This window comes from Leucopleurus acutus (genome assembly GCF_964270905.1).
Source record: "Leucopleurus acutus genome assembly, chromosome: 9".
In the NCBI taxonomy this organism is placed as follows: Eukaryota; Metazoa; Chordata; class Mammalia; order Artiodactyla; family Delphinidae; genus Leucopleurus; species Leucopleurus acutus.
The window spans coordinates 2,881,697-2,908,876 of record NC_139144.1 but is presented as its reverse complement, the minus strand read 5'-3'; positions in this window follow the sequence as shown (position 1 = coordinate 2,908,876).

Sequence of the window (27,180 nt, the reverse complement as noted above, 5' to 3'; positions counted from 1 at the left end):
CCTTTAGCTCTAGAGCCTGTCATGCGGACCGCCACCGCGGCCACGGAAGCCCCTGGTTTAGGGAGAGCAAACTCATAATTTTCCCCGAAGCATTCTTCCAGGGCTCACCGGACTGTCGGGTGCCGGGAATGTCATGTAGCTTCAAGGCAGGCATGAATGCCGCCCTCAAAGTGGGAAAGCAGGACTAGTTCCAGCAGGCCCCGTTTTCATGGGCACACTCAGCGTACATCCCTGTGGTTTCTAACGAGTCCCAAGAGACACCGGTTACCCTGTGTTTCCTTCCCTGAATCAACTCATCGAAGTAGGGAGTCCCGCATCCAGCGAACTGTCTCCACCAAGGAACGCCGTAGCTGCTCCTCTGGGCCTGGGGCTGCCTGCACTGACACAGAAGGAAGAGGACTTGAATTGCAGTAAGAACCCAAGCCGCCGTCCTCTAGGAGGCACGGTGACTTCAGTCAGGAGGTCCTGGATGGAATGCGAAGACGAGGGTTACTCTGAGCGCAGCTCCGACTAGGGCAATGCGTAAGACCTTCGCGCCATGTGGCATGTGCCAGAACGGTGTTCGTGAACGTGTGTGAGTGCTGAGGAAACCAAGCTGCTCCAAAAGAGAGGGCAGTGTGTTTCCCTACGCTCGGCGTGCACAGAGGGGCTCTAAAGGGCTACGGGCCTGGCTGTTGCTTAGCAGACCCAGGTGCACCTGGGGATACTCAGTGTTCCTGCCGGGAACAGGGTGCCCCGGCTAGCCTCCCAGGTGTCCAGAAAGCTGTGCTGCCGTTAAAGGTATGCAGAGCAGAGGCCACCGCCTCCTGGAAACTGCACCACGCCTCCGCTTCTGCACGGCAAAGCAGGGCCTTACTTCCAGGCATGGGTTCATGCTGGGTGTGTCGGTAGCGACACAGCATGCTAAGATGCTGACTTTCTCCTCGAGCAGAGTGACTTCTGGTACGAGGACGGGCCTCGCAGTGTTCCATGCACAGCGTTCTCTCATGGCAGCTCACACAAGGGCCATGACAGAGTCTTCCTGGGCACTTCGTACTCACCAGCCATGTTGTCCTCAGGGTGCTCGAGGGCTCTGGAGGTGAACCGCTCCTCGAGGAATGCGCAGTGTGTTGTTGCCCAGCACGCGGCACACACAGAGGTCCTCCGAGGTCTCAACCCATGGACCTCGACGTTGCTCAGCTGGCCCACAGTTGTCTGGAGGCACTCAGTGACCTTGGAGGGAAAATGAGGCACACCCGTGGGGCCTAGGATTCCCCGGACGTGTACTTCCTTTCAAATAAAGCACGTAAGTGACTAAGAACTCCTGGAAACAGCTGCATGGCTCCCTTTCTGCACGGCTACTCAGGGCCTAACCTGGAAGCGAGTTCTCATGTTGAGGTTCCCTTTAGCTCTAGAGCCTGTCATGCGGACCGCCACCGCGGCCACGGAAGCCCCTGGTTTAGGGAGAGCAAACTCATAATTTTCCCCGAAGCATTCTTCCAGGGCTCACCGGACTGTCGGGTGCCGGGAATGTCATGTAGCTTCAAGGCAGGCATGAATGCCGCCCTCAAAGTGGGAAAGCAGGACTAGTTCCAGCAGGCCCCGTTTTCATGGGCACACTCAGCGTACATCCCTGTGGTTTCTAACGAGTCCCAAGAGACACCGGTTACCCTGTGTTTCCTTCCCTGAATCAACTCATCGAAGTAGGGAGTCCCGCATCCAGCGAACTGTCTCCACCAAGGAACGCCGTAGCTGCTCCTCTGGGCCTGGGGCTGCCTGCACTGACACAGAAGGAAGAGGACTTGAATTGCAGTAAGAACCCAAGCCGCCGTCCTCTAGGAGGCACGGTGACTTCAGTCAGGAGGTCCTGGATGGAATGCGAAGACGAGGGTTACTCTGAGCGCAGCTCCGAATAGGGCAACGCGTAAGACCTCAGCCACATGTGGCATGTGCCAGAACGGTGTTCGTGAACGTGTGTGAGTGCTGAGGAAACCAAGCTGCTCCAAAAGAGAGGGCAGTGTGTTTCCCTACGCTCGGCGTGCACAGAGGGGCTCTAAAGGGCTACGGGCCTGGCTGTTGCTTAGCAGACCCAGGTGCACCTGGGGATACTCAGTGTTCCTGCCGGGAACAGGGTGCCCCGGCTAGCCTCCCAGGTGTCCAGAAAGCTGTGCTGCCGTTAAAGGTATGCAGAGCAGAGGCCACCGCCTCCTGGAAACTGCACCACGCCTCCGCTTCTGCACGGCAAAGCAGGGCCTTACTTCCAGGCATGGGTTCATGCTGGGTGTGTCGGTAGCGACACAGCATGCTAAGATGCTGACTTTCTCCTCGAGCAGAGTGACTTCAGGTACGAGGACGGGCCTCGCAGTGTTCCATGCACAGCGTTCTCTCATGGCAGCTCACACAAGGGCCATGACAGAGTCTTCCTGGGCACTTCGTACTCACCAGCCATGTTGTCCTCAGGGTGCTTGAGGGCTCTGGAGGTGAACCGCTCCTCGAGGAATGCGCAGTGTGTTGTTGCCCAGCACGTGGCACACACAGAGGTCCTCCGAGGTCTCAACCCCTGGACCTCGACGTTGCTCAGCTGGCCCACAGTTGTCTGGAGGCACTCAGTGACCTTGGAGGGAAAATGAGGCACACCCGTGGGGCCTAGGATTCCCCGGACGTGTACTTCCTTTCAAATAAAGCACGTAAGTGACTAAGAACTCCTGGAAACAGCTGCATGGCTCCCTTTCTGCACGGCTACTCAGGGCCTAACCTGGAAGCGAGTTCTCATGTTGAGGTTCCCTTTAGCTCTAGAGCCTGTCATGCGGACCGCCACCGCGGCCACGGAAGCCCCTGGTTTAGGGAGAGCAAACTCATAATTTTCCCCGAAGCATTCTTCCAGGGCTCACCGGACTGTCGGGTGCCGGGAATGTCATGTAGCTTCAAGGCAGGCATGAATGCCGCCCTCAAAGTGGGAAAGCAGGACTAGTTCCAGCAGGCCCCGTTTTCATGGGCACACTCAGCGTACATCCCTGTGGTTTCTAACGAGTCCCAAGAGACACCGGTTACCCTGTGTTTCCTTCCCTGAATCAACTCATCGAAGTAGGGAGTCCCGCATCCAGCGAACTGTCTCCACCAAGGAACGCCGTAGCTGCTCCTCTGGGCCTGGGGCTGCCTGCACTGACACAGAAGGAAGAGGACTTGAATTGCAGTAAGAACCCAAGCCGCCGTCCTCTAGGAGGCACGGTGACTTCAGTCAGGAGGTCCTGGATGGAATGCGAAGACGAGGGTTACTCTGAGCGCAGCTCCGACTAGGGCAATGCGTAAGACCTTCGCGCCATGTGGCATGTGCCAGAACGGTGTTCGTGAACGTGTGTGAGTGCTGAGGAAACCAAGCTGCTCCAAAAGAGAGGGCAGTGTGTTTCTCTACGCTCGGCGTGCACAGAGGGGCTCTAAAGGGCTACGGGCCTGGATGTTGCTTAGCAGACCCAGGTGCACCTGGGGATACTCAGTGTTCCTGCCGGGAACAGGGTGCCCCGGCTAGCCTCCCAGGTGTCCAGAAAGCTGTGCTGCCGTTAAAGGTATGCAGAGCAGAGGCCACCACCTCCTGGAAACTGCACCACGCCTCCGCTTCTGCACGGCAAAGCAGGGCCTTACTTCCAGGCATGGGTTCATGCTGGGTGTGTCGGTAGCGACACAGCATGCTAAGATGCTGACTTTCTCCTCGAGCAGAGTGACTTCAGGTACGAGGACGGGCCTCGCAGTGTTCCATGCACAGCGTTCTCTCATGGCAGCTCACACAAGGGCCATGACAGAGTCTTCCTGGGCACTTCGTACTCACCAGCCATGTTGTCCTCAGGGTGCTCGAGGGCTCTGGAGGTGAACCGCTCCTCGAGGAATGCGCAGTGTGTTGTTGCCCAGCACGCGGCACACACAGAGGTCCTCCGAGGTCTCAACCCATGGACCTCGACGTTGCTCAGCTGGCCCACAGTTGTCTGGAGGCACTCAGTGACCTTGGAGGGAAAATGAGGCACACCCGTGGGGCCTAGGATTCCCCGGACGTGTACTTCCTTTCAAATAAAGCACGTAAGTGACTAAGAACTCCTGGAAACAGCTGCATGGCTCCCTTTCTGCACGGCTACTCAGGGCCTAACCTGGAAGCGAGTTCTCATGTTGAGGTTCCCTTTAGCTCTAGAGCCTGTCATGCGGACCGCCACCGCGGCCACGGAAGCCCCTGGTTTAGGGAGAGCAAACTCATAATTTTCCCCGAAGCATTCTTCCAGGGCTCACCGGACTGTCGGGTGCCGGGAATGTCATGTAGCTTCAAGGCAGGCATGAATGCCGCCCTCAAAGTGGGAAAGCAGGACTAGTTCCAGCAGGCCCCGTTTTCATGGGCACACTCAGCGTACATCCCTGTGGTTTCTAACGAGTCCCAAGAGACACCGGTTACCCTGTGTTTCCTTCCCTGAATCAACTCATCGAAGTAGGGAGTCCCGCATCCAGCGAACTGTCTCCACCAAGGAACGCCGTAGCTGCTCCTCTGGGCCTGGGGCTGCCTGCACTGACACAGAAGGAAGAGGACTTGAATTGCAGTAAGAACCCAAGCCGCCGTCCTCTAGGAGGCACGGTGACTTCAGTCAGGAGGTCCTGGATGGAATGCGAAGACGAGGGTTACTCTGAGCGCAGCTCCGACTAGGGCAATGCGTAAGACCTTCGCGCCATGTGGCATGTGCCAGAACGGTGTTCGTGAACGTGTGTGAGTGCTGAGGAAACCAAGCTGCTCCAAAAGAGAGGGCAGTGTGTTTCTCTACGCTCGGCGTGCACAGAGGGGCTCTAAAGGGCTACGGGCCTGGATGTTGCTTAGCAGACCCAGGTGCACCTGGGGATACTCAGTGTTCCTGCCGGGAACAGGGTGCCCCGGCTAGCCTCCCAGGTGTCCAGAAAGCTGTGCTGCCGTTAAAGGTATGCAGAGCAGAGGCCACCACCTCCTGGAAACTGCACCACGCCTCCGCTTCTGCACGGCAAAGCAGGGCCTTACTTCCAGGCATGGGTTCATGCTGGGTGTGTCGGTAGCGACACAGCATGCTAAGATGCTGACTTTCTCCTCGAGCAGAGTGACTTCAGGTACGAGGACGGGCCTCGCAGTGTTCCATTCACAGCGTTCTCTCATGGCAGCTCACACAAGGGCCATGACAGAGTCTTCCTGGGCACTTCGTACTCACCAGCCATGTTGTCCTCAGGGTGCTCGAGGGCTCTGGAGGTGAACCGCTCCTCGAGGAATGCGCAGTGTGTTGTTGCCCAGCACGCGGCACACACAGAGGTCCTCCGAGGTCTCAACCCATGGACCTCGACGTTGCTCAGCTGGCCCACAGTTGTCTGGAGGCACTCAGTGACCTTGGAGGGAAAATGAGGCACACCCGTGGGGCCTAGGATTCCCCGGACGTGTACTTCCTTTCAAATAAAGCACGTAAGTGACTAAGAACTCCTGGAAACAGCTGCATGGCTCCCTTTCTGCACGGCTACTCAGGGCCTAACCTGGAAGCGAGTTCTCATGTTGAGGTTCCCTTTAGCTCTAGAGCCTGTCATGCGGACCGCCACCGCGGCCACGGAAGCCCCTGGTTTAGGGAGAGCAAACTCATAATTTTCCCCGAAGCATTCTTCCAGGGCTCACCGGACTGTCGGGTGCCGGGAATGTCATGTAGCTTCAAGGCAGGCATGAATGCCGCCCTCAAAGTGGGAAAGCAGGACTAGTTCCAGCAGGCCCCGTTTTCATGGGCACACTCAGCGTACATCCCTGTGGTTTCTAACGAGTCCCAAGAGACACCGGTTACCCTGTGTTTCCTTCCCTGAATCAACTCATCGAAGTAGGGAGTCCCGCATCCAGCGAACTGTCTCCACCAAGGAACGCCGTAGCTGCTCCTCTGGGCCTGGGGCTGCCTGCACTGACACAGAAGGAAGAGGACTTGAATTGCAGTAAGAACCCAAGCCGCCGTCCTCTAGGAGGCACGGTGACTTCAGTCAGGAGGTCCTGGATGGAATGCGAAGACGAGGGTTACTCTGAGCGCAGCTCCGAATAGGGAAACGCGTAAGACCTCAGCCACATGTGGCATGTGCCAGAACGGTGTTCGTGAACGTGTGTGAGTGCTGAGGAAACCAAGCTGCTCCAAAAGAGAGGGCAGTGTGTTTCCCTACGCTCGGCGTGCACAGAGGGGCTCTAAAGGGCTACGGGCCTGGCTGTTGCTTAGCAGACCCAGGTGCACCTGGGGATACTCAGTGTTCCTGCCGGGAACAGGGTGCCCCGGCTAGCCTCCCAGGTGTCCAGAAAGCTGTGCTGCCGTTAAAGGTATGCAGAGCAGAGGCCACCGCCTCCTGGAAACTGCACCACGCCTCCGCTTCTGCACGGCAAAGCAGGGCCTTACTTCCAGGCATGGGTTCATGCTGGGTGTGTCGGTAGCGACACAGCATGCTAAGATGCTGACTTTCTCCTCGAGCAGAGTGACTTCAGGTACGAGGACGGGCCTCGCAGTGTTCCATGCACAGCGTTCTCTCATGGCAGCTCACACAAGGGCCATGACAGAGTCTTCCTGGGCACTTCGTACTCACCAGCCATGTTGTCCTCAGGGTGCTCGAGGGCTCTGGAGGTGAACCGCTCCTCGAGGAATGCGCAGTGTGTTGTTGCCCAGCACGCGGCACACACAGAGGTCCTCCGAGGTCTCAACCCATGGACCTCGACGTTGCTCAGCTGGCCCACAGTTGTCTGGAGGCACTCAGTGACCTTGGAGGGAAAATGAGGCACACCCGTGGGGCCTAGGATTCCCCGGACGTGTACTTCCTTTCAAATAAAGCACGTAAGTGACTAAGAACTCCTGGAAACAGCTGCATGGCTCCCTTTCTGCACGGCTACTCAGGGCCTAACCTGGAAGCGAGTTCTCATGTTGAGGTTCCCTTTAGCTCTAGAGCCTGTCATGCGGACCGCCACCGCGGCCACGGAAGCCCCTGGTTTAGGGAGAGCAAACTCATAATTTTCCCCGAAGCCTTCTTCCAGGGCTCACCGGACTGTCGGGTGCCGGGAATGTCATGTAGCTTCAAGGCAGGCATGAATGCCGCCCTCAAAGTGGGAAAGCAGGACTAGTTCCAGCAGGCCCCGTTTTCATGGGCACACTCAGCGTACATCCCTGTGGTTTCTAACGAGTCCCAAGAGACACCGGTTACCCTGTGTTTCCTTCCCTGAATCAACTCATCGAAGTAGGGAGTCCCGCATCCAGCGAACTGTCTCCACCAAGGAACGCCGTAGCTGCTCCTCTGGGCCTGGGGCTGCCTGCACTGACACAGAAGGAAGAGGACTTGAATTGCAGTAAGAACCCAAGCCGCCGTCCTCTAGGAGGCACGGTGACTTCAGTCAGGAGGTCCTGGATGGAATGCGAAGACGAGGGTTACTCTGAGCGCAGCTCCGACTAGGGCAATGCGTAAGACCTTCGCGCCATGTGGCATGTGCCAGAACGGTGTTCGTGAACGTGTGTGAGTGCTGAGGAAACCAAGCTGCTCCAAAAGAGAGGGCAGTGTGTTTCCCTACGCTCGGCGTGCACAGAGGGGCTCTAAAGGGCTACGGGCCTGGCTGTTGCTTAGCAGACCCAGGTGCACCTGGGGATACTCAGTGTTCCTGCCGGGAACAGGGTGCCCCGGCTAGCCTCCCAGGTGTCCAGAAAGCTGTGCTGCCGTTAAAGGTATGCAGAGCAGAGGCCACCGCCTCCTGGAAACTGCACCACGCCTCTGCTTCTGCACGGCAAAGCAGGGCCTTACTTCCAGGCATGGGTTCATGCTGGGTGTGTCGGTAGCGACACAGCATGCTAAGATGCTGACTTTCTCCTCGAGCAGAGTGACTTCTGTTACGAGGACGGGCCTCGCAGTGTTCCATGCACAGCGTTCTCTCATGGCAGCTCACACAAGGGCCATGACAGAGTCTTCCTGGGCACTTCGTACTCACCAGCCATGTTGTCCTCAGGGTGCTCGAGGGCTCTGGAGGTGAACCGCTCCTCGAGGAATGCGCAGTGTGTTGTTGCCCAGCACGCGGCACACACAGAGGTCCTCCGAGGTCTCAACCCATGGACCTCGACGTTGCTCAGCTGGCCCACAGTTGTCTGGAGGCACTCAGTGACCTTGGAGGGAAAATGAGGCACACCCGTGGGGCCTAGGATTCCCCGGACGTGTACTTCCTTTCAAATAAAGCACGTAAGTGACTAAGAACTCCTGGAAACAGCTGCATGGCTCCCTTTCTGCACGGCTACTCAGGGCCTAACCTGGAAGCGAGTTCTCATGTTGAGGTTCCCTTTAGCTCTAGAGCCTGTCATGCGGACCGCCACCGCGGCCACGGAAGCCCCTGGTTTAGGGAGAGCAAACTCATAATTTTCCCCGAAGCATTCTTCCAGGGCTCACCGGACTGTCGGGTGCCGGGAATGTCATGTAGCTTCAAGGCAGGCATGAATGCCGCCCTCAAAGTGGGAAAGCAGGACTAGTTCCAACAGGCCCCATTTTCATGGGCACACTCAGCGTACATCCCTGTGGTTTCTAACGAGTCCCAAGAGACACCGGTTACCCTGTGTTTCCTTCCCTGAATCAACTCATCGAAGTAGGGAGTCCCGCATCCAGCGAACTGTCTCCACCAAGGAACGCCGTAGCTGCTCCTCTGGGCCTGGGGCTGCCTGCACTGACACAGAAGGAAGAGGACTTGAATTGCAGTAAGAACCCAAGCCGCCGTCCTCTAGGAGGCACGGTGACTTCAGTCAGGAGGTCCTGGATGGAATGCGAAGACGAGGGTTACTCTGAGCGCAGCTCCGAATAGGGCAACGCGTAAGACCTCAGCCACATGTGGCATGTGCCAGAACGGTGTTCGTGAACGTGTGTGAGTGCTGAGGAAACCAAGCTGCTCCAAAAGAGAGGGCAGTGTGTTTCCCTACGCTCGGCGTGCACAGAGGGGCTCTAAAGGGCTACGGGCCTGGCTGTTGCTTAGCAGACCCAGGTGCACCTGGGGATACTCAGTGTTCCTGCCGGGAACAGGGTGCCCCGGCTAGCCTCCCAGGTGTCCAGAAAGCTGTGCTGCCGTTAAAGGTATGCAGAGCAGAGGCCACCGCCTCCTGGAAACTGCACCACGCCTCTGCTTCTGCACGGCAAAGCAGGGCCTTACTTCCAGGCATGGGTTCATGCTGGGTGTGTCGGTAGCGACACAGCATGCTAAGATGCTGACTTTCTCCTCGAGCAGAGTGACTTCTGTTACGAGGACGGGCCTCGCAGTGTTCCATGCACAGCGTTCTCTCATGGCAGCTCACACAAGGGCCATGACAGAGTCTTCCTGGGCACTTCGTACTCACCAGCCATGTTGTCCTCAGGGTGCTCGAGGGCTCTGGAGGTGAACCGCTCCTCGAGGAATGCGCAGTGTGTTGTTGCCCAGCACGCGGCACACACAGAGGTCCTCCGAGGTCTCAACCCATGGACCTCGACGTTGCTCAGCTGGCCCACAGTTGTCTGGAGGCACTCAGTGACCTTGGAGGGAAAATGAGGCACACCCGTGGGGCCTAGGATTCCCCGGACGTGTACTTCCTTTCAAATAAAGCACGTAAGTGACTAAGAACTCCTGGAAACAGCTGCATGGCTCCCTTTCTGCACGGCTACTCAGGGCCTAACCTGGAAGCGAGTTCTCATGTTGAGGTTCCCTTTAGCTCTAGAGCCTGTCATGCGGACCGCCACCGCGGCCACGGAAGCCCCTGGTTTAGGGAGAGCAAACTCATAATTTTCCCCGAAGCATTCTTCCAGGGCTCACCGGACTGTCGGGTGCCGGGAATGTCATGTAGCTTCAAGGCAGGCATGAATGCCGCCCTCAAAGTGGGAAAGCAGGACTAGTTCCAACAGGCCCCATTTTCATGGGCACACTCAGCGTACATCCCTGTGGTTTCTAACGAGTCCCAAGAGACACCGGTTACCCTGTGTTTCCTTCCCTGAATCAACTCATCGAAGTAGGGAGTCCCGCATCCAGCGAACTGTCTCCACCAAGGAACGCCGTAGCTGCTCCTCTGGGCCTGGGGCTGCCTGCACTGACACAGAAGGAAGAGGACTTGAATTGCAGTAAGAACCCAAGCCGCCGTCCTCTAGGAGGCACGGTGACTTCAGTCAGGAGGTCCTGGATGGAATGCGAAGACGAGGGTTACTCTGAGCGCAGCTCCGAATAGGGCAACGCGTAAGACCTCAGCCACATGTGGCATGTGCCAGAACGGTGTTCGTGAACGTGTGTGAGTGCTGAGGAAACCAAGCTGCTCCAAAAGAGAGGGCAGTGTGTTTCCCTACGCTCGGCGTGCACAGAGGGGCTCTAAAGGGCTACGGGCCTGGCTGTTGCTTAGCAGACCCAGGTGCACCTGGGGATACTCAGTGTTCCTGCCGGGAACAGGGTGCCCCGGCTAGCCTCCCAGGTGTCCAGAAAGCTGTGCTGCCGTTAAAGGTATGCAGAGCAGAGGCCACCGCCTCCTGGAAACTGCACCACGCCTCCGCTTCTGCACGGCAAAGCAGGGCCTTACTTCCAGGCATGGGTTCATGCTGGGTGTGTCGGTAGCGACACAGCATGCTAAGATGCTGACTTTCTCCTCGAGCAGAGTGACTTCAGGTACGAGGACGGGCCTCGCAGTGTTCCATGCACAGCGTTCTCTCATGGCAGCTCACACAAGGGCCATGACAGAGTCTTCCTGGGCACTTCGTACTCACCAGCCATGTTGTCCTCAGGGTGCTTGAGGGCTCTGGAGGTGAACCGCTCCTCGAGGAATGCGCAGTGTGTTGTTGCCCAGCACGTGGCACACACAGAGGTCCTCCGAGGTCTCAACCCCTGGACCTCGACGTTGCTCAGCTGGCCCACAGTTGTCTGGAGGCACTCAGTGACCTTGGAGGGAAAATGAGGCACACCCGTGGGGCCTAGGATTCCCCGGACGTGTACTTCCTTTCAAATAAAGCACGTAAGTGACTAAGAACTCCTGGAAACAGCTGCATGGCTCCCTTTCTGCACGGCTACTCAGGGCCTAACCTGGAAGCGAGTTCTCATGTTGAGGTTCCCTTTAGCTCTAGAGCCTGTCATGCGGACCGCCACCGCGGCCACGGAAGCCCCTGGTTTAGGGAGAGCAAACTCATAATTTTCCCCGAAGCATTCTTCCAGGGCTCACCGGACTGTCGGGTGCCGGGAATGTCATGTAGCTTCAAGGCAGGCATGAATGCCGCCCTCAAAGTGGGAAAGCAGGACTAGTTCCAGCAGGCCCCGTTTTCATGGGCACACTCAGCGTACATCCCTGTGGTTTCTAACGAGTCCCAAGAGACACCGGTTACCCTGTGTTTCCTTCCCTGAATCAACTCATCGAAGTAGGGAGTCCCGCATCCAGCGAACTGTCTCCACCAAGGAACGCCGTAGCTGCTCCTCTGGGCCTGGGGCTGCCTGCACTGACACAGAAGGAAGAGGACTTGAATTGCAGTAAGAACCCAAGCCGCCGTCCTCTAGGAGGCACGGTGACTTCAGTCAGGAGGTCCTGGATGGAATGCGAAGACGAGGGTTACTCTGAGCGCAGCTCCGACTAGGGCAATGCGTAAGACCTTCGCGCCATGTGGCATGTGCCAGAACGGTGTTCGTGAACGTGTGTGAGTGCTGAGGAAACCAAGCTGCTCCAAAAGAGAGGGCAGTGTGTTTCTCTACGCTCGGCGTGCACAGAGGGGCTCTAAAGGGCTACGGGCCTGGATGTTGCTTAGCAGACCCAGGTGCACCTGGGGATACTCAGTGTTCCTGCCGGGAACAGGGTGCCCCGGCTAGCCTCCCAGGTGTCCAGAAAGCTGTGCTGCCGTTAAAGGTATGCAGAGCAGAGGCCACCACCTCCTGGAAACTGCACCACGCCTCCGCTTCTGCACGGCAAAGCAGGGCCTTACTTCCAGGCATGGGTTCATGCTGGGTGTGTCGGTAGCGACACAGCATGCTAAGATGCTGACTTTCTCCTCGAGCAGAGTGACTTCAGGTACGAGGACGGGCCTCGCAGTGTTCCATGCACAGCGTTCTCTCATGGCAGCTCACACAAGGGCCATGACAGAGTCTTCCTGGGCACTTCGTACTCACCAGCCATGTTGTCCTCAGGGTGCTCGAGGGCTCTGGAGGTGAACCGCTCCTCGAGGAATGCGCAGTGTGTTGTTGCCCAGCACGCGGCACACACAGAGGTCCTCCGAGGTCTCAACCCATGGACCTCGACGTTGCTCAGCTGGCCCACAGTTGTCTGGAGGCACTCAGTGACCTTGGAGGGAAAATGAGGCACACCCGTGGGGCCTAGGATTCCCCGGACGTGTACTTCCTTTCAAATAAAGCACGTAAGTGACTAAGAACTCCTGGAAACAGCTGCATGGCTCCCTTTCTGCACGGCTACTCAGGGCCTAACCTGGAAGCGAGTTCTCATGTTGAGGTTCCCTTTAGCTCTAGAGCCTGTCATGCGGACCGCCACCGCGGCCACGGAAGCCCCTGGTTTAGGGAGAGCAAACTCATAATTTTCCCCGAAGCATTCTTCCAGGGCTCACCGGACTGTCGGGTGCCGGGAATGTCATGTAGCTTCAAGGCAGGCATGAATGCCGCCCTCAAAGTGGGAAAGCAGGACTAGTTCCAGCAGGCCCCGTTTTCATGGGCACACTCAGCGTACATCCCTGTGGTTTCTAACGAGTCCCAAGAGACACCGGTTACCCTGTGTTTCCTTCCCTGAATCAACTCATCGAAGTAGGGAGTCCCGCATCCAGCGAACTGTCTCCACCAAGGAACGCCGTAGCTGCTCCTCTGGGCCTGGGGCTGCCTGCACTGACACAGAAGGAAGAGGACTTGAATTGCAGTAAGAACCCAAGCCGCCGTCCTCTAGGAGGCACGGTGACTTCAGTCAGGAGGTCCTGGATGGAATGCGAAGACGAGGGTTACTCTGAGCGCAGCTCCGACTAGGGCAATGCGTAAGACCTTCGCGCCATGTGGCATGTGCCAGAACGGTGTTCGTGAACGTGTGTGAGTGCTGAGGAAACCAAGCTGCTCCAAAAGAGAGGGCAGTGTGTTTCCCTACGCTCGGCGTGCACAGAGGGGCTCTAAAGGGCTACGGGCCTGGCTGTTGCTTAGCAGACCCAGGTGCACCTGGGGATACTCAGTGTTCCTGCCGGGAACAGGGTGCCCCGGCTAGCCTCCCAGGTGTCCAGAAAGCTGTGCTGCGTTAAAGGTATGCAGAGCAGAGGCCACCGCCTCCTGGAAACTGCACCACGCCTCCGCTTCTGCACGGCAAAGCAGGGCCTTACTTCCAGGCATGGGTTCATGCTGGGTGTGTCGGTAGCGACACAGCATGCTAAGATGCTGACTTTCTCCTCGAGCAGAGTGACTTCAGGTACGAGGACGGGCCTCGCAGTGTTCCATGCACAGCGTTCTCTCATGGCAGCTCACACAAGGGCCATGACAGAGTCTTCCTGGGCACTTCGTACTCACCAGCCATGTTGTCCTCAGGGTGCTCGAGGGCTCTGGAGGTGAACCGCTCCTCGAGGAATGCGCAGTGTGTTGTTGCCCAGCACGCGGCACACACAGAGGTCCTCCGAGGTCTCAACCCATGGACCTCGACGTTGCTCAGCTGGCCCACAGTTGTCTGGAGGCACTCAGTGACCTTGGAGGGAAAATGAGGCACACCCGTGGGGCCTAGGATTCCCCGGACGTGTACTTCCTTTCAAATAAAGCACGTAAGTGACTAAGAACTCCTGGAAACAGCTGCATGGCTCCCTTTCTGCACGGCTACTCAGGGCCTAACCTGGAAGCGAGTTCTCATGTTGAGGTTCCCTTTAGCTCTAGAGCCTGTCATGCGGACCGCCACCGCGGCCACGGAAGCCCCTGGTTTAGGGAGAGCAAACTCATAATTTTCCCCGAAGCCTTCTTCCAGGGCTCACCGGACTGTCGGGTGCCGGGAATGTCATGTAGCTTCAAGGCAGGCATGAATGCCGCCCTCAAAGTGGGAAAGCAGGACTAGTTCCAGCAGGCCCCGTTTTCATGGGCACACTCAGCGTACATCCCTGTGGTTTCTAACGAGTCCCAAGAGACACCGGTTACCCTGTGTTTCCTTCCCTGAATCAACTCATCGAAGTAGGGAGTCCCGCATCCAGCGAACTGTCTCCACCAAGGAACGCCGTAGCTGCTCCTCTGGGCCTGGGGCTGCCTGCACTGACACAGAAGGAAGAGGACTTGAATTGCAGTAAGAACCCAAGCCGCCGTCCTCTAGGAGGCACGGTGACTTCAGTCAGGAGGTCCTGGATGGAATGCGAAGACGAGGGTTACTCTGAGCGCAGCTCCGACTAGGGCAATGCGTAAGACCTTCGCGCCATGTGGCATGTGCCAGAACGGTGTTCGTGAACGTGTGTGAGTGCTGAGGAAACCAAGCTGCTCCAAAAGAGAGGGCAGTGTGTTTCCCTACGCTCGGCGTGCACAGAGGGGCTCTAAAGGGCTACGGGCCTGGCTGTTGCTTAGCAGACCCAGGTGCACCTGGGGATACTCAGTGTTCCTGCCGGGAACAGGGTGCCCCGGCTAGCCTCCCAGGTGTCCAGAAAGCTGTGCTGCCGTTAAAGGTATGCAGAGCAGAGGCCACCGCCTCCTGGAAACTGCACCACGCCTCTGCTTCTGCACGGCAAAGCAGGGCCTTACTTCCAGGCATGGGTTCATGCTGGGTGTGTCGGTAGCGACACAGCATGCTAAGATGCTGACTTTCTCCTCGAGCAGAGTGACTTCTGTTACGAGGACGGGCCTCGCAGTGTTCCATGCACAGCGTTCTCTCATGGCAGCTCACACAAGGGCCATGACAGAGTCTTCCTGGGCACTTCGTACTCACCAGCCATGTTGTCCTCAGGGTGCTCGAGGGCTCTGGAGGTGAACCGCTCCTCGAGGAATGCGCAGTGTGTTGTTGCCCAGCACGCGGCACACACAGAGGTCCTCCGAGGTCTCAACCCATGGACCTCGACGTTGCTCAGCTGGCCCACAGTTGTCTGGAGGCACTCAGTGACCTTGGAGGGAAAATGAGGCACACCCGTGGGGCCTAGGATTCCCCGGACGTGTACTTCCTTTCAAATAAAGCACGTAAGTGACTAAGAACTCCTGGAAACAGCTGCATGGCTCCCTTTCTGCACGGCTACTCAGGGCCTAACCTGGAAGCGAGTTCTCATGTTGAGGTTCCCTTTAGCTCTAGAGCCTGTCATGCGGACCGCCACCGCGGCCACGGAAGCCCCTGGTTTAGGGAGAGCAAACTCATAATTTTCCCCGAAGCATTCTTCCAGGGCTCACCGGACTGTCGGGTGCCGGGAATGTCATGTAGCTTCAAGGCAGGCATGAATGCCGCCCTCAAAGTGGGAAAGCAGGACTAGTTCCAACAGGCCCCATTTTCATGGGCACACTCAGCGTACATCCCTGTGGTTTCTAACGAGTCCCAAGAGACACCGGTTACCCTGTGTTTCCTTCCCTGAATCAACTCATCGAAGTAGGGAGTCCCGCATCCAGCGAACTGTCTCCACCAAGGAACGCCGTAGCTGCTCCTCTGGGCCTGGGGCTGCCTGCACTGACACAGAAGGAAGAGGACTTGAATTGCAGTAAGAACCCAAGCCGCCGTCCTCTAGGAGGCACGGTGACTTCAGTCAGGAGGTCCTGGATGGAATGCGAAGACGAGGGTTACTCTGAGCGCAGCTCCGACTAGGGCAATGCGTAAGACCTTCGCGCCATGTGGCATGTGCCAGAACGGTGTTCGTGAACGTGTGTGAGTGCTGAGGAAACCAAGCTGCTCCAAAAGAGAGGGCAGTGTGTTTCCCTACGCTCGGCGTGCACAGAGGGGCTCTAAAGGGCTACGGGCCTGGCTGTTGCTTAGCAGACCCAGGTGCACCTGGGGATACTCAGTGTTCCTGCCGGGAACAGGGTGCCCCGGCTAGCCTCCCAGGTGTCCAGAAAGCTGTGCTGCCGTTAAAGGTATGCAGAGCAGAGGCCACCGCCTCCTGGAAACTGCACCACGCCTCTGCTTCTGCACGGCAAAGCAGGGCCTTACTTCCAGGCATGGGTTCATGCTGGGTGTGTCGGTAGCGACACAGCATGCTAAGATGCTGACTTTCTCCTCGAGCAGAGTGACTTCTGTTACGAGGACGGGCCTCGCAGTGTTCCATGCACAGCGTTCTCTCATGGCAGCTCACACAAGGGCCATGACAGAGTCTTCCTGGGCACTTCGTACTCACCAGCCATGTTGTCCTCAGGGTGCTCGAGGGCTCTGGAGGTGAACCGCTCCTCGAGGAATGCGCAGTGTGTTGTTGCCCAGCACGCGGCACACACAGAGGTCCTCCGAGGTCTCAACCCATGGACCTCGACGTTGCTCAGCTGGCCCACAGTTGTCTGGAGGCACTCAGTGACCTTGGAGGGAAAATGAGGCACACCCGTGGGGCCTAGGATTCCCCGGACGTGTACTTCCTTTCAAATAAAGCACGTAAGTGACTAAGAACTCCTGGAAACAGCTGCATGGCTCCCTTTCTGCACGGCTACTCAGGGCCTAACCTGGAAGCGAGTTCTCATGTTGAGGTTCCCTTTAGCTCTAGAGCCTGTCATGCGGACCGCCACCGCGGCCACGGAAGCCCCTGGTTTAGGGAGAGCAAACTCATAATTTTCCCCGAAGCATTCTTCCAGGGCTCACCGGACTGTCGGGTGCCGGGAATGTCATGTAGCTTCAAGGCAGGCATGAATGCCGCCCTCAAAGTGGGAAAGCAGGACTAGTTCCAACAGGCCCCATTTTCATGGGCACACTCAGCGTACATCCCTGTGGTTTCTAACGAGTCCCAAGAGACACCGGTTACCCTGTGTTTCCTTCCCTGAATCAACTCATCGAAGTAGGGAGTCCCGCATCCAGCGAACTGTCTCCACCAAGGAACGCCGTAGCTGCTCCTCTGGGCCTGGGGCTGCCTGCACTGACACAGAAGGAAGAGGACTTGAATTGCAGTAAGAACCCAAGCCGCCGTCCTCTAGGAGGCACGGTGACTTCAGTCAGGAGGTCCTGGATGGAATGCGAAGACGAGGGTTACTCTGAGCGCAGCTCCGACTAGGGCAATGCGTAAGACCTTCGCGCCATGTGGCATGTGCCAGAACGGTGTTCGTGAACGTGTGTGAGTGCTGAGGAAACCAAGCTGCTCCAAAAGAGAGGGCAGTGTGTTTCCCTACGCTCGGCGTGCACAGAGGGGCTCTAAAGGGCTACGGGCCTGGCTGTTGCTTAGCAGACCCAGGTGCACCTGGGGATACTCAGTGTTCCTGCCGGGAACAGGGTGCCCCGGCTAGCCTCCCAGGTGTCCAGAAAGCTGTGCTGCCGTTAAAGGTATGCAGAGCAGAGGCCACCGCCTCCTGGAAACTGCACCACGCCTCCGCTTCTGCACGGCAAAGCAGGGCCTTACTTCCAGGCATGGGTTCATGCTGGGTGTGTCGGTAGCGACACAGCATGCTAAGATGCTGACTTTCTCCTCGAGCAGAGTGACTTCAGGTACGAGGACGGGCCTCGCAGTGTTCCATGCACAGCGTTCTCTCATGGCAGCTCACACAAGGGCCATGACAGAGTCTTCCTGGGCACTTCGTACTCACCAGCCATGTTGTCCTCAGGGTGCTCGAGGGCTCTGGAGGTGAACCGCTCCTCGAGGAATGCGCAGTGTGTTGTTGCCCAGCACGCGGCACACACAGAGGTCCTCCGAGGTCTCAACCCATGGACCTCGACGTTGCTCAGCTGGCCCACAGTTGTCTGGAGGCACTCAGTGACCTTGGAGGGAAAATGAGGCACACCCGTGGGGCCTAGGATTCCCCGGACGTGTACTTCCTTTCAAATAAAGCACGTAAGTGACTAAGAACTCCTGGAAACAGCTGCATGGCTCCCTTTCTGCACGGCTACTCAGGGCCTAACCTGGAAGCGAGTTCTCATGTTGAGGTTCCCTTTAGCTCTAGAGCCTGTCATGCGGACCGCCACCGCGGCCACGGAAGCCCCTGGTTTAGGGAGAGCAAACTCATAATTTTCCCCGAAGCCTTCTTCCAGGGCTCACCGGACTGTCGGGTGCCGGGAATGTCATGTAGCTTCAAGGCAGGCATGAATGCCGCCCTCAAAGTGGGAAAGCAGGACTAGTTCCAGCAGGCCCCGTTTTCATGGGCACACTCAGCGTACATCCCTGTGGTTTCTAACGAGTCCCAAGAGACACCGGTTACCCTGTGTTTCCTTCCCTGAATCAACTCATCGAAGTAGGGAGTCCCGCATCCAGCGAACTGTCTCCACCAAGGAACGCCGTAGCTGCTCCTCTGGGCCTGGGACTGCCTGCACTGACACAGAAGGAAGAGGACTTGAATTGCAGTAAGAACCCAAGCCGCCGTCCTCTAGGAGGCACGGTGACTTCAGTCAGGAGGTCTTGGATGGAATGCGAAGACGAGGGTTACTCTGAGCGCAGCTCCGACTAGGGCAATGCGTAAGACCTTCGCGCCATGTGGCATGTGCCAGAACGGTGTTCGTGAACGTGTGTGAGTGCTGAGGAAACCAAGCTGCTCCAAAAGAGAGGGCAGTGTGTTTCCCTACGCTCGGCGTGCACAGAGGGGCTCTAAAGGGCTACGGGCCTGGATGTTGCTTAGCAGACCCAGGTGCACCTGGGGATACTCAGTGTTCCTGCCGGGAACAGGGTGCCCCGGCTAGCCTCCCAGGTGTCCAGAAAGCTGTGCTGCCGTTAAAGGTATGCAGAGCAGAGGCCACCACCTCCTGGAAACTGCACCACGCCTCCGCTTCTGCACGGCAAAGCAGGGCCTTACTTCCAGGCATGGGTTCATGCTGGGTGTGTCGGTAGCGACACAGCATACTAAGATGCTGACTTTCTCCTCGAGCAGAGTGACTTCAGGTACGAGGACGGGCCTCGCAGTGTTCCATGCACAGCGTTCTCTCATGGCAGCTCACACAAGGGCCATGACAGAGTCTTCCTGGGCACTTCGTACTCACCAGCCATGTTGTCCTCAGGGTGCTCGAGGGCTCTGGAGGTGAACCGCTCCTCGAGGAATGCGCAGTGTGTTGTTGCCCAGCACGCGGCACACACAGAGGTCCTCCGAGGTCTCAACCCATGGACCTCGACGTTGCTCAGCTGGCCCACAGTTGTCTGGAGGCACTCAGTGACCTTGGAGGGAAAATGAGGCACACCCGTGGGGCCTAGGATTCCCCGGACGTGTACTTCCTTTCAAATAAAGCACGTAAGTGACTAAGAACTCCTGGAAACAGCTGCATGGCTCCCTTTCTGCACGGCTACTCAGGGCCTAACCTGGAAGCGAGTTCTCATGTTGAGGTTCCCTTTAGCTCTAGAGCCTGTCATGCGGACCGCCACCGCGGCCACGGAAGCCCCTGGTTTAGGGAGAGCAAACTCATAATTTTCCCCGAAGCATTCTTCCAGGGCTCACCGGACTGTCGGGTGCCGGGAATGTCATGTAGCTTCAAGGCAGGCATGAATGCCGCCCTCAAAGTGGGAAAGCAGGACTAGTTCCAGCAGGCCCCGTTTTCATGGGCACACTCAGCGTACATCCCTGTGGTTTCTAACGAGTCCCAAGAGACACCGGTTACCCTGTGTTTCCTTCCCTGAATCAACTCATCGAAGTAGGGAGTCCCGCATCCAGCGAACTGTCTCCACCAAGGAACGCCGTAGCTGCTCCTCTGGGCCTGGGGCTGCCTGCACTGACACAGAAGGAAGAGGACTTGAATTGCAGTAAGAACCCAAGCCGCCGTCCTCTAGGAGGCATGGTGACTTCAGTCAGGAGGTCCTGGATGGAATGCGAAGACGAGGGTTACTCTGAGCGCGGCTCCGAATAGGGCAATGCGTAAGACCTTCGCGCCATGTGGCATGTGCCAGAACGGTGTTCGTGAACGTGTGCGAGTGCTGAGGAAACCAAGCTGCTCCGAAAGAGAGGGCAGTGTGTTTCCCTACGCTCGGCGTGCACAGAGGGGCTCTAAAGGGCTACGGGCCTGGCTGTTGCTTAGCAGACCCAGGTGCACCTGGGGATACTCAGTGTTCCTGCCGGGAACAGGGTGCCCCGGCTAGCCTCCCAGGTGTCCATAAAGCTGTGCTGCCGTTAAAGGTATGCAGAGCAGAGGCCACCGCCTCCTGGAAACTGCACCACACCTCCGCTTCTGCACGGCAAAGCAGGGCCTTACTTCCAGGCATGGGTTCATGCTGGGTGTGTCGGTAGCGACACAGCATGCTAAGATGCTGACTTTCTCCTCGAGCAGAGTGACTTCAGGTAGGAGGACGGGCCTCGCAGTGTTCCATGCACAGCGTTCTCTCATGGCAGCTCACACAAGGGCCATGACAGAGTCTTCCTGGGCACTTCGTACTCACCAGCCATGTTGTCCTCAGGGTGCTCGAGGGCTCTGGAGGTGAACCGCTCCTCGAGGAATGCGCAGTGTGTTGTTGCCCAGCACGTGGCACACACAGAGGTCCTCCGAGGTCTCAACCCCTGGACCTCGACGTTGCTCAGCTGGCCCACAGTTGTCTGGAGGCACTCAGTGACCTTGGAGGGAAAATGAGGCACACCCGTGGGGCCTAGGATTCCCCGGACGTGTACTTCCTTTCAAATAAAGCACGTAAGTGACTAAGAACTCCTGGAAACAGCTGCATGGCTCCCTTTCTGCACGGCTACTCAGGGCCTAACCTGGAAGCGAGTTCTCATGTTGAGGTTCCCTTTAGCTCTAGAGCCTGTCATGCGGACCGCCACCGCGGCCACGGAAGCCCCTAGTTTAGGGAGAGCAAACTCATAATTTTCCCCGAAGCATTCTTCCAGGGCTCACCGGACTGTCGGGTGCCGGGAATGTCATGTAGCTTCAAGGCAGGCATGAATGCCGCCCTCAAAGTGGGAAAGCAGGACTAGTTCCAGCAGGCCCCGTTTTCATGGGCACACTCAGCGTACATCCCTGTGGTTTCTAACGAGTCCCAAGAGACACCGGTTACCCTGTGTTTCCTTCCCTGAATCAACTCATCGAAGTAGGGAGTCCCGCATCCAGCGAACTGTCTCCACCAAGGAACGCCGTAGCTGCTCCTCTGGGCCTGGGGCTGCCTGTACTGACACAGAAGGAAGAGGAGTTGAATTGCAGTAAGAACCCAAGCCGCCGTCCTCTAGGAGGCACGGTGACTTCAGTCAGGAGGTCCTGGATGGAATGCGAAGACGAGGGTTACTCTGAGCGCAGCTCCGAATAGGGCAATGCGTAAGACCTTCGCGCCATGTGGCATGTGCCAGAACGGTGTTCGTGAACGTGTGCGAGTGCTGAGGAAACCAAGCTGCTCCGAAAGAGAGGGCAGTGTGTTTCCCTACGCTCGGCGTGCACAGAGGGGCTCTAAAGGGCTACGGGCCTGGCTGTTGCTTAGCAGACCCAGGTGCACCTGGGGATACTCAGTGTTCCTGCCGGGAACAGGGTGCCCCGGCTAGCCTCCCAGGTGTCCAGAAAGCTGTGCTGCCGTTAAAGGTATGCAGAGCAGAGGCCACCGCCTCCTGGAAACTGCACCACACCTCCGCTTCTGCACGGCAAAGCAGGGCCTTACTTCCAGGCATGGGTTCATGCTGGGTGTGTCGGTAGCGACACAGCATGCTAAGATGCTGACTTTCTCCTCGAGCAGAGTGACTTCAGGTACGAGGACGGGCCTCGCAGTGTTCCATGCACAGCGTTCTCTCATGGCAGCTCACACAAGGGCCATGACAGAGTCTTCCTGGGCACTTCGTACTCACCAGCCATGTTGTCCTCAGGGTGCTTGAGGGCTCTGGAGGTGAACCGCTCCTCGAGGAATGCGCAGTGTGTTGTTGCCCAGCACGTGGCACACACAGAGGTCCTCCGAGGTCTCAACCCCTGGACCTCGACGTTGCTCAGCTGGCCCACAGTTGTCTGGAGGCACTCAGTGACCTTGGAGGGAAAATGAGGCACACCCGTGGGGCCTAGGATTCCCCGGACGTGTACTTCCTTTCAAATAAAGCACGTAAGTGACTAAGAACTCCTGGAAACAGCTGCATGGCTCCCTTTCTGCACGGCTACTCAGGGCCTAACCTGGAAGCGAGTTCTCATGTTGAGGTTCCCTTTAGCTCTAGAGCCTGTCATGTGGACCGCCACCGCGGCCACGGAAGCCCCTGGTTTAGGGAGAGCAAACTCATAATTTTCCCCGAAGCATTCTTCCAGGGCTCACCGGACTGTCGGGTGCCGGGAATGTCATGTAGCTTCAAGGCAGGCATGAATGCCGCCCTCAAAGTGGGAAAGCAGGACTAGTTCCAGCAGGCCCCGTTTTCATGGGCACACTCAGCGTACATCCCTGTGGTTTCTAACGAGTCCCAAGAGACACCGGTTACCCTGTGTTTCCTTCCCTGAATCAACTCATCGAAGTAGGGAGTCCCGCATCCAGCGAACTGTCTCCACCAAGGAACGCCGTAGCTGCTCCTCTGGGCCTGGGGCTGCCTGCACTGACACAGAAGGAAGAGGACTTGAATTGCAGTAAGAACCCAAGCCGCCGTCCTCTAGGAGGCACGGTGACTTCAGTCAGGAGGTCCTGGATGGAATGCGAAGACGAGGGTTACTCTGAGCGCAGCTCCGACTAGGGCAATGCGTAAGACCTTCGCGCCATGTGGCATGTGCCAGAACGGTGTTCGTGAACGTGTGTGAGTGCTGAGGAAACCAAGCTGCTCCAAAAGAGAGGGCAGTGTGTTTCTCTACGCTCGGCGTGCACAGAGGGGCTCTAAAGGGCTACGGGCCTGGATGTTGCTTAGCAGACCCAGGTGCACCTGGGGATACTCAGTGTTCCTGCCGGGAACAGGGTGCCCCGGCTAGCCTCCCAGGTGTCCAGAAAGCTGTGCTGCCGTTAAAGGTATGCAGAGCAGAGGCCACCACCTCCTGGAAACTGCACCACGCCTCCGCTTCTGCACGGCAAAGCAGGGCCTTACTTCCAGGCATGGGTTCATGCTGGGTGTGTCGGTAGCGACACAGCATGCTAAGATGCTGACTTTCTCCTCGAGCAGAGTGACTTCAGGTACGAGGACGGGCCTCGCAGTGTTCCATGCACAGCGTTCTCTCATGGCAGCTCACACAAGGGCCATGACAGAGTCTTCCTGGGCACTTCGTACTCACCAGCCATGTTGTCCTCAGGGTGCTCGAGGGCTCTGGAGGTGAACCGCTCCTCGAGGAATGCGCAGTGTGTTGTTGCCCAGCACGCGGCACACACAGAGGTCCTCCGAGGTCTCAACCCATGGACCTCGACGTTGCTCAGCTGGCCCACAGTTGTCTGGAGGCACTCAGTGACCTTGGAGGGAAAATGAGGCACACCCGTGGGGCCTAGGATTCCCCGGACGTGTACTTCCTTTCAAATAAAGCACGTAAGTGACTAAGAACTCCTGGAAACAGCTGCATGGCTCCCTTTCTGCACGGCTACTCAGGGCCTAACCTGGAAGCGAGTTCTCATGTTGAGGTTCCCTTTAGCTCTAGAGCCTGTCATGCGGACCGCCACCGCGGCCACGGAAGCCCCTGGTTTAGGGAGAGCAAACTCATAATTTTCCCCGAAGCATTCTTCCAGGGCTCACCGGACTGTCGGGTGCCGGGAATGTCATGTAGCTTCAAGGCAGGCATGAATGCCGCCCTCAAAGTGGGAAAGCAGGACTAGTTCCAGCAGGCCCCGTTTTCATGGGCACACTCAGCGTACATCCCTGTGGTTTCTAACGAGTCCCAAGAGACACCGGTTACCCTGTGTTTCCTTCCCTGAATCAACTCATCGAAGTAGGGAGTCCCGCATCCAGCGAACTGTCTCCACCAAGGAACGCCGTAGCTGCTCCTCTGGGCCTGGGACTGCCTGCACTGACACAGAAGGAAGAGGACTTGAATTGCAGTAAGAACCCAAGCCGCCGTCCTCTAGGAGGCACGGTGACTTCAGTCAGGAGGTCTTGGATGGAATGCGAAGACGAGGGTTACTCTGAGCGCAGCTCCGACTAGGGCAATGCGTAAGACCTTCGCGCCATGTGGCATGTGCCAGAACGGTGTTCGTGAACGTGTGTGAGTGCTGAGGAAACCAAGCTGCTCCAAAAGAGAGGGCAGTGTGTTTCCCTACGCTCGGCGTGCACAGAGGGGCTCTAAAGGGCTACGGGCCTGGATGTTGCTTAGCAGACCCAGGTGCACCTGGGGATACTCAGTGTTCCTGCCGGGAACAGGGTGCCCCGGCTAGCCTCCCAGGTGTCCAGAAAGCTGTGCTGCCGTTAAAGGTATGCAGAGCAGAGGCCACCACCTCCTGGAAACTGCACCACGCCTCCGCTTCTGCACGGCAAAGCAGGGCCTTACTTCCAGGCATGGGTTCATGCTGGGTGTGTCGGTAGCGACACAGCATACTAAGATGCTGACTTTCTCCTCGAGCAGAGTGACTTCAGGTACGAGGACGGGCCTCGCAGTGTTCCATGCACAGCGTTCTCTCATGGCAGCTCACACAAGGGCCATGACAGAGTCTTCCTGGGCACTTCGTACTCACCAGCCATGTTGTCCTCAGGGTGCTCGAGGGCTCTGGAGGTGAACCGCTCCTCGAGGAATGCGCAGTGTGTTGTTGCCCAGCACGCGGCACACACAGAGGTCCTCCGAGGTCTCAACCCATGGACCTCGACGTTGCTCAGCTGGCCCACAGTTGTCTGGAGGCACTCAGTGACCTTGGAGGGAAAATGAGGCACACCCGTGGGGCCTAGGATTCCCCGGACGTGTACTTCCTTTCAAATAAAGCACGTAAGTGACTAAGAACTCCTGGAAACAGCTGCATGGCTCCCTTTCTGCACGGCTACTCAGGGCCTAACCTGGAAGCGAGTTCTCATGTTGAGGTTCCCTTTAGCTCTAGAGCCTGTCATGCGGACCGCCACCGCGGCCACGGAAGCCCCTGGTTTAGGGAGAGCAAACTCATAATTTTCCCCGAAGCATTCTTCCAGGGCTCACCGGACTGTCGGGTGCCGGGAATGTCATGTAGCTTCAAGGCAGGCATGAATGCCGCCCTCAAAGTGGGAAAGCAGGACTAGTTCCAGCAGGCCCCGTTTTCATGGGCACACTCAGCGTACATCCCTGTGGTTTCTAACGAGTCCCAAGAGACACCGGTTACCCTGTGTTTCCTTCCCTGAATCAACTCATCGAAGTAGGGAGTCCCGCATCCAGCGAACTGTCTCCACCAAGGAACGCCGTAGCTGCTCCTCTGGGCCTGGGGCTGCCTGCACTGACACAGAAGGAAGAGGACTTGAATTGCAGTAAGAACCCAAGCCGCCGTCCTCTAGGAGGCATGGTGACTTCAGTCAGGAGGTCCTGGATGGAATGCGAAGACGAGGGTTACTCTGAGCGCAGCTCCGAATAGGGCAATGCGTAAGACCTTCGCGCCATGTGGCATGTGCCAGAACGGTGTTCGTGAACGTGTGCGAGTGCTGAGGAAACCAAGCTGCTCCGAAAGAGAGGGCAGTGTGTTTCCCTACGCTCGGCGTGCACAGAGGGGCTCTAAAGGGCTACGGGCCTGGCTGTTGCTTAGCAGACCCAGGTGCACCTGGGGATACTCAGTGTTCCTGCCGGGAACAGGGTGCCCCGGCTAGCCTCCCAGGTGTCCAGAAAGCTGTGCTGCCGTTAAAGGTATGCAGAGCAGAGGCCACCGCCTCCTGGAAACTGCACCACACCTCCGCTTCTGCACGGCAAAGCAGGGCCTTACTTCCAGGCATGGGTTCATGCTGGGTGTGTCGGTAGCGACACAGCATGCTAAGATGCTGACTTTCTCCTCGAGCAGAGTGACTTCAGGTACGAGGACGGGCCTCGCAGTGTTCCATGCACAGCGTTCTCTCATGGCAGCTCACACAAGGGCCATGACAGAGTCTTCCTGGGCACTTCGTACTCACCAGCCATGTTGTCCTCAGGGTGCTCGAGGGCTCTGGAGGTGAACCGCTCCTCGAGGAATGCGCAGTGTGTTGTTGCCCAGCACGTGGCACACACAGAGGTCCTCCGAGGTCTCAACCCCTGGACCTCGACGTTGCTCAGCTGGCCCACAGTTGTCTGGAGGCACTCAGTGACCTTGGAGGGAAAATGAGGCACACCCGTGGGGCCTAGGATTCCCCGGACGTGTACTTCCTTTCAAATAAAGCACGTAAGTGACTAAGAACTCCTGGAAACAGCTGCATGGCTCCCTTTCTGCACGGCTACTCAGGGCCTAACCTGGAAGCGAGTTCTCATGTTGAGGTTCCCTTTAGCTCTAGAGCCTGTCATGCGGACCGCCACCGCGGCCACGGAAGCCCCTGGTTTAGGGAGAGCAAACTCATAATTTTCCCCGAAGCATTCTTCCAGGGCTCACCGGACTGTCGGGTGCCGGGAATGTCATGTAGCTTCAAGGCAGGCATGAATGCCGCCCTCAAAGTGGGAAAGCAGGACTAGTTCCAGCAGGCCCCGTTTTCATGGGCACACTCAGCGTACATCCCTGTGGTTTCTAACGAGTCCCAAGAGACACCGGTTACCCTGTGTTTCCTTCCCTGAATCAACTCATCGAAGTAGGGAGTCCCGCATCCAGCGAACTGTCTCCACCAAGGAACGCCGTAGCTGCTCCTCTGGGCCTGGGGCTGCCTGTACTGACACAGAAGGAAGAGGAGTTGAATTGCAGTAAGAACCCAAGCCGCCGTCCTCTAGGAGGCACGGTGACTTCAGTCAGGAGGTCCTGGATGGAATGCGAAGACGAGGGTTACTCTGAGCGCAGCTCCGAATAGGGCAATGCGTAAGACCTTCGCGCCATGTGGCATGTGCCAGAACGGTGTTCGTGAACGTGTGCGAGTGCTGAGGAAACCAAGCTGCTCCGAAAGAGAGGGCAGTGTGTTTCCCTACGCTCGGCGTGCACAGAGGGGCTCTAAAGGGCTACGGGCCTGGCTGTTGCTTAGCAGACCCAGGTGCACCTGGGGATACTCAGTGTTCCTGCCGGGAACAGGGTGCCCCGGCTAGCCTCCCAGGTGTCCAGAAAGCTGTGCTGCCGTTAAAGGTATGCAGAGCAGAGGCCACCGCCTCCTGGAAACTGCACCACACCTCCGCTTCTGCACGGCAAAGCAGGGCCTTACTTCCAGGCATGGGTTCATGCTGGGTGTGTCGGTAGCGACACAGCATGCTAAGATGCTGACTTTCTCCTCGAGCAGAGTGACTTCAG